Source organism: Protomyctophum parallelum (genome assembly GCF_964188405.1).
Source record: "Protomyctophum parallelum genome assembly, chromosome: 2".
NCBI lineage: Eukaryota > Metazoa > Chordata > Actinopteri > Myctophiformes > Myctophidae > Protomyctophum > Protomyctophum parallelum.
This window is the reverse complement of record NC_139699.1, coordinates 14,710,873-14,718,799: the sequence shown is the minus strand read 5'-3', so window position 1 is coordinate 14,718,799 and position 7,927 is coordinate 14,710,873. Positions and strand designations below refer to the sequence as shown.

The 7,927-nt window shown below is 43.9% G+C and overlaps 1 protein-coding gene across 1 annotated transcript in view; it reads left to right on the top strand.

The window, feature by feature from the left end:
• tmc3 (transmembrane channel like 3) overlaps positions 1–7,927 on the top strand; it is a gene marked incomplete at both ends in the record, with an annotated part of 52,430 nt that overhangs the window by 4,840 nt on the left and 39,663 nt on the right. The window lies entirely within an intron of this gene.

Here is a 7,927-nt window from a genome sequence, read left to right as displayed (position 1 = left end):
GTCTTAGATCAAAATAAGAAAGGTAATATAATATACAGTATAATATTGGAAATTGGTTTGGGCTTAGGTGGCATTAGTCACCACCCATTGTTAGAGCCAATCAGTTGTACCCTTTCCTATACACACACACTCTCTCTCTCTCTCTCTCTCTCTCTCTCTCTCCCCCTCTCTCCCCCCCTCTCCCTCTCTCCCTCTCTCCCTCTCTCCCTCTCTCCCTCTCTCCCTCTCTCTCTCTCTCTCTCTCAACAAATAACACATCGCTTAATGAAAGTGCAGTGAAACAAACAGGTTTACAACAGAACTGTACTGATGTCTCACGTCAACTGAACAATATGATACAATTTACAATGTAGGCGTTTAGCAGAAGCTCACAGTAGCCAGAAGGACTGACAGTAAGCGAGGGCAACACAAGGTGGATACATCAAATGCATCTAAGACAATATAATAGTAATCTAGGATCATAATAACCAATAATCTGTAGGCCTACATTGAAACTATATAGCAGTGGTTCTCAAGTCACCCCTAGAGCCTAAATAACTTTAATAATCTCTATCCATAGTCGGAACGCTGACCTGACTTTTAGAACTGATGATTGTGCAAAATGTCTTCCATCTAAAAGACAGTTTTCAGAAAAAAACCTAGGTTTCTATGTCAGTGGTTCTCAAACTTTCTCATGCGTCAAGGCCCCCCAGAATTATCTGCATTTGGCCGTGGACCCACAACTGAAAAATATGATGTTCCAGGGACCCCCCAGAAGCAAAATATTCTAGTTAAAGAGGTTCACTGTGAAAGAATATAATTTTTTAAGATTTGCATGCATTTTCAGGATTTTTCAAAAACATATTTCTTTTTTAACAGCTTCAAGTTTAAAATAATGATTAAAGTGGTTAAAAGCTAAGGCGACACAGATGTGTCCTCAGGTCTAAATGGGGTAAAACCGAACAGAAAATATCCGTTGCCATTAGTAGGAGTCAGGACGGATTGCGGTCTATAGCAATCTGCTATTTTTGGTGAAGACAATAGACACTGGTAGTGCTAGATTGAAAAAGAACATACCAAGAATTAAGTACAACTCACATCTGTTTTACTGAGGCTGGACGGTGTGAAACTGAAGTGATATCGATACATTCCAAATATTATGAAAGTATTCTGAGGCACCAAGCTGGAGCCGATAGGCCACGGCACCCAATTTGAGAAACCCCACCCTTATCAAGCTTCTGAAACGTATCCAAGGGATTGGCATTTTATAAAAATGTTACTATATTTATTTTTATATTATTTTTACACTAATCTCTTCTTTAGCGGTGAGCCTTGTGCCACGTGCTTATATGATCCTTAAAGGACAACTTTAGTTTTTTTCAACCAAGATTCATGTTTTAGGTTGTTATTTTTTTTTTTCATTTGCTGCTTTCTTTCGTTTTAGGGATTTTAGCTGTTTTTGACAGGGGGGCATTCGAGCATGGGGCTAAATATGTATTTTTACATTTTATAGCGGTTTCTTTTCTAATTATTTACTATAGTCCTAATAAAACCCCAGGAAATTTCATCTGGCCACAAAAGATCACGAGTGTGTCAAACTGACATATTGAGCCTATGACACACAGTGTGGCTTCCCCCCAGTAGGCTACCTTCACATTCAGTAGATCCTGTGATTTTTTTGTGGCCAGATGTAATTTCCTGGGGTTTATTAGGACTATAGTAAATAATAAAATAATAAATCGCTAAAATATTTTGTAAAAAAATACATATTTAGCCCCATGCTCGAATGCCCCCGCCCCCCTGTCAAAAACAGCTAAAATCCCTAAAATGAAAGAAAGCAGCAAATGAAAAAAAAAAATAACACCCGTCTTTTACTTTCTCTAATAACAACCTAAAACATGAACCTTGGTTGAAAAAAACTAAAGTCCTTTAAGAGCCGCGGCCGCAGGGTCGGACACACACTGTAAACGCCACCGTAGCTCTTCATTAGCTCCTATGGTCGGGGAAGCGCTAGCGCTCGCGGCGGCTAATGGCAGGAGAAGCCAACAGAGCGTTTAACGCTATAGCTAGCCGGGGGCTAAATAACGATTAACATTCTCCTGTCTTGCACGGGCTCTCAGCCTTAATGGTCGTTCCTATACGGAAAACAAACAGAATTAGCGTGATAATTATTTCAGCACTTGTTCCTCTGGTTTCTCTTTTCTTTTATTCCCGGACCCTCCTTAACCACACTCGAGTGGCTCCCCTAAACTCTTAATGTCTTCTTCAGGACATTCATGAAAGCACTTGGGAATGATGAACAATTCTTTCTATTTTACTAGCCTTAACCCCTTTTGGTGTTTTAAGCATTACGTCATACTTTAGCTATTGAAAAATAGCAGACCTATACGAGCTTGTAGGTCTGCTATTTCTGAAAAGTCGTGAAAATGTGGCGCATTGAACAACATATTTTCAGATAATTTTGGGGGTCCTTGACATGAAAATGTTTGAGAACCACTGACATAGAAACATGTTTTTTTGAGTGGTGCAACCACTCCTACAACCAGCAATGTCCGTGTACACCTATGTATGTATGTATGTGGCATGTCCATGTTCACCTATGTGGCCATGAGCACGAGTATATGACTATAGGGTACCAGTAGGGGGCGCCAGAAAAAGAGAGAGTGCTGCAATGTTGCCTGCTAATATGAGAGAGAGAGAGAGAGAGAGAGAGGGGGGGGGGGGGGGGGGGGAACTGCACCACTCAGTTCACACAGGTGTGATTTTTCATAAAACTCAGAATTTAGAATATTTGTAGAATCGTCGTCAGGTCTAAATGGGTTAAAGCATGAATATCATCACTGGGTAGACGACTCATTTACACACAGATACTGTACAGCCACTGTATACTGTACAGTGGCTCTCAACCAGTGGTCCTTGAAGAGGTTCCAGGTGGTCCCACAACCCCAGCTTTAATGATGGAAAGTTGGTAACCAAATGGACCCCAATTATTAGAGTTTATTAGAGCATAAAATGAAACCGAATGGAGCCATAATTCAATGTACATGTACGCTCTCAAGAGTAAAATTATTGTAAAACATAACATGCATTTGCTTAATTTACAAGACGTCTACACAATTATAATAATTGTTATTTTGTTGTATCTCCTAATGGTACCAACATCAAACACAACATGGAATTGTGGACAAAATCGTGTCAAACAACAACAATAGATTTTGTTTTGGGTCCGAGAGGCTAAATGTCAGGTGGTCCGTTAGTTCCATTTGTACACTCTCTGAGTTACAAACCCATAAGGGTCCATTTGGTTCCATTTGTACTTGTTTGAGGACTTTTTATTATTATTATTTTTTTTTCATTTATTGTATTTAATCAAGCTAGCAACTTAAAAACTATCTGGGGCGAAACAAATAAAAGTAATAAAGTGACCGAACGTTTTGAGTGGTTCAATCCCTTACGTAGTTATGTGGGTGGGTGCCTGGCTGGGTGGGTAAGAGCACGAAAACAGCATGGTTGTTTTTCACCACCTGTGCGCAACCTAACACACACACACACACACACACACACACATATTAACTGTATATATGATGATTTCGGGTGTGCCAGTACAGTACAGTACAGTACAGTACAGTACAGTACAGTACAGTGTACAGTAGAGGGACCGCCAAACGGTAACTGTCATTTCTCAAATGTTTTGGACACGGGGCGGCACGCCGGAATCGGGCCGGCACCCTGGGCGCGTTCCTGGGGGTCTGGAACTCCACCCCCCCCCGGGGACCCCCGCACGGAGTTGCACCACTCACTTTACACGGGTGTGATTTTTTTGAGTGGTGCAACCACTCCTACAACCAGGAATGTCCGTGTGTATCATGTATCAGTCATCATGAGCACGAGTGGTGTGCGCATGCGTGAAATTGGAAAGAGAGAAGTATGTGACATGGCTGCCACCTGCTGGACGTAAATCCAACTACTGACTATCTAGGTTCATTGATATCCATAATAAAGCTAATCTGACGGAGCAGAGAGAGAGAGAGAGAGAGAGAGGAGGGGGGGAGAGGGGAGTTGCACCACTCGGTTCACACAGGTGTGTTTTTTTTAGTGTGGGGCTACAGGGAGAGACAGAGAGAGAGAGAGAGAGAGAGATGTGCTGAGTGTGCCCCCTGTGTGGGGCAGCTTTTATATGGGCAGTTTGTTATTGCTGCTGCTGCGGGGGCGGGGTCTTTATTGCCATCATCGGGGGCGAGATGCAAGTCTGCGTTTTTTTATATCTTCAGTAATCTCTGGCTGAATGCCTGTGGTTACAACCCTCTGCAATAACAGCTCATATTTTATACCACAAACCAGAGATTATTGAGGAGAGAGGAAAGAGAGAGAGAGAGAGAGAGAGAGAGAGAGAGAGAGAGAGGGAGAGAGAGAGAGAGAGAGGGAGATCAGTGATTAATGATTAATGTGTGGCCCCCGTATAGCAACCCTTGAAGTAACCCCGCCCCGGTGCTGGGAGGGATGCGCTGAGCGTGTAAATCTAACGAGGGCTCCTGGTTTCACTATAGCTTGTCATACACTGTAAATCGGAACGGATGTTGTTCACTGAATCACTTTTAGAGGGAGGAGTTCCTGAACCTCCACGAGCCACTTTTATCTCAACTTCTGCTCTGTCTGCGTTTTTCTGTTAAAGGAAAATTCCGAACCAACTGTTTTCTGACCTTATAATGTTTCATCCTTCTAGGATATAATATAACTAGATAAAGTGCCAATCGGCACAGGTCTCCACCAGGATTCTTCCTCAGCCTAGTGGGAATATGCGTGCACAGTTTCATCGCAATTGGACGCTGCGTTGAGGAGTTGTGGCCATTTGCTACTCCTGAAAACTGTAGGAGCCACTCGTGGCCAATTAGGATGGAATATGAGAAATCAAACAAACCTGTCTTGATCACATGACTATGGAGATCATGTCTACCGATTTGCGTGACATTTGGATAAAATCTGAAGGAGTAATAATAGAAAATGTGTTTTACATATGTCGGCCTCCTGGTGGCGCTATAAAGAGCAGATGTGAAAAATTCCAGACAAAGGTTTTTCCTTGGCCTCTAGGGAGTTGGCATACAAAGTTATCCACAGATCCGTGCAGTCAGAGGTAAAAACACTTTTCGGCCAGTTATAGCGCCACCTTGAGGCTGAGTTGAAATTGTTCATGTGGCATTTCGTCCTCGGCCTAGTGGGAATGTGGGTGCACAATTTCACGGAAATCATGCGATGTGTTCATGATTTGCAGCATTTTGTTTGAAACTGAGCAGTCCTGTGAACTTTGGAAGCCAATCTTAACCAATCAGGATGGAGTGTGAGAAATCTGAAAGACCGGTTTCGTTGAATGGCTGTAGAGAGACTGTGTACCAATTTGCGTGATGTTTGGACACAATCTGTAGGTGTACTGTGCAAAAACTTGTTTTGCACAAAGCGGCCTCCTGGTGGCGCTATAACAGGCCGTTCTGGAAAGTTTGGGGCAGAGGTTCATGGTTGGCATCCAGGGAGTGTGTGTGCAAAATTTGGCATCGACCGGGTTAACGGTGGCCGAGATTAGCTGCTCACGGACGGACGGACACACGGACACACGGACGGACGGACACACGGACGGACGGAGTGCAAAACATACTCTCCCCCATGCCTTCGGCTGGTGGAGACAATAACCCATTTAGGACGGTGTCGCTTTAGGTTTTAACCACTTTAAGCACTGTTTAAAACTTTTAACTGTTGAAAAATAGCAGTTCTACAAGCTCACGGGATCCCCCAGAGTTACTGTCGAAGTGTCCTTGAGCAAGATTCTGAACCCCTAATTGCTCCCGATGTGCTGGTTGCATGGTTTCCGCTGCCATTGGTGTGTGAATGTGTGTGTGAATGGGTGAATGTAATGCACAATCTCTGTAAAGGTGTGTGAATGTGTGTGCGAATGGGTGAATGTAATGCACAATCTATGTAAAGGTGTGTGAATGTGTGTGTGAATGGGTGAATGTAATGCACAATCTATGTAAAGGTGTGTGAATGTGTGTGTGAATGTAATGCACAATCTATGTAAAGGTGTATGAATGTGTGTGTGAATGGGTGAATATAGACTGTAAATGCGTCATTTACCATTTATAGCTCGGCACCAAGTGCCACGCTACGAGCTTGTAGATCTGCTATTTTTGAAAAATCGTGAAAATGTGTGCAAATCATTGAATATATATTCTTTCACGACAAACGTTTTTAACTCACATCTTCAGCTTCTCAGCTTCTGGGGGAGTCCCTGGAACAACATGTTACGTTGGGGTTCCGGCGGCCAAATGCATATCACTTTTGGGTCCTTGACATGAAAATGTTTGAGGCCACTGATATATAAACTCATGTTTTCTGAAAGCCCAATTTATATTTCAGTGGCTCTGCGTCAACCGAACCCATCGGCTTATTTCGGATTGGTCACACTTGGTGTGACGTTTGTGCCACTGCAACGCACAAAAGAGAACTCTATGCTCTTTACGGAGCAAGAGTCGAGTGAGCATTTGACGCACGGTTGTGCTGCTGAGAGAAATGTTCTGCTGGGCCGTACATCTGAAAGGAGGAAGGAACAGGTATCATGATGCTGCTGTCGTAGTGGAACACAACGTGTACTCGTTTGGAGGGCTTCGTCACGGGGACACAACAGAACGGATAGCTGTGCATGTCTTCAACACAGTGACTTTGCGCTGGGTGAAGTTGACCCCAGTGATACCTAAGAGAGGAGAAAGTCACAGTGAGGTTCCCTCCAGGCGCTGGAACCACACAGCTGTACTGATGGTTGATATTGTTTACATCTGGGGAGGATTTACGAATAGGGGGAGGTCTCGCTGCAACGTGCTTTATGGATTTGATGTTGACGCCCACATATGGGTAAAGCCTGAGGTTTCTGGGACTGTTCCAAATTGGAGGAGTAACCACTCAGCCTGTGTCTTGGGGAAGGACATGTATGTTTATGGAGGAGCACCCACTAATTACATTTACAAGTTGAACACAACCAAAATGGTCTGGACCAAAATTCACACCGGAGGATCTCCACCACCTTATTCATCACATTATTCTGCCACCATCATCGGGACAAATATATTTGTAGTTGGGGGCTGTGGGGAATATCAGCACAACAACACCCTCAGTGTGTTTGACACAGAGGCCAACATCTGGCTGAGCACACATTCTGCACAGCTGCTTCCAAAAGGATGCTGGTGTCATGCAGCCTTCGCCTACGAAGGAGAGCTTTACATATTTGGCGGTAAAGACGGTGACCAGACCATCGTTAAGCTATGGAAATTGAGTCCAGCTACATCCTCCTGGAAGAGGGTTGAGCACACGGGGAAAGGCCCGCGCCCAACGTATAGTATGTGCTGTTGCACGGTGGGAAGTCGCATCGTCTTCTTTGGAGGACAGAGGTCACGTGATGACCTGTACGTCTTAGACTTGAGTCCTAGTCTGAAGACGTTTTGCAAGGCCGCGGTCATTCAGTACGATCTGGAGCAGTCAGAACTCCCACACAACATCAGGTATGAACTGGCAGAAACGAAGACAACGAAGACCCACAACGAAGACAATCACCCTTGTGTGTGAAGTGGGGGGGCAAGGGCCAACTTTGCGAACACATTTTGTGATGAAAGTTAGTGGTAAGCATCTATTAACTACTGTACCTACCTACCTACCTACCTACCTACCTACCTACTGTATTAGTCGGATGACTATAGGGTAATACAGCAGTGGTGGCCATTTTGTGTTTTCACCTATCCAGACCACATTCATTTTTTTCCCATAGAGATTTCCCAATTATTTTAAGCAACCTCTACAATCAAGCCATCCAGGATACTGTACGTAGATCCATGTGCTTGTAGATCTGCTATTTTCACTAGTCTGTGTCCCGGCCGGGCAAACGCCTAATCTCTCTTTGGGGTCACAACCT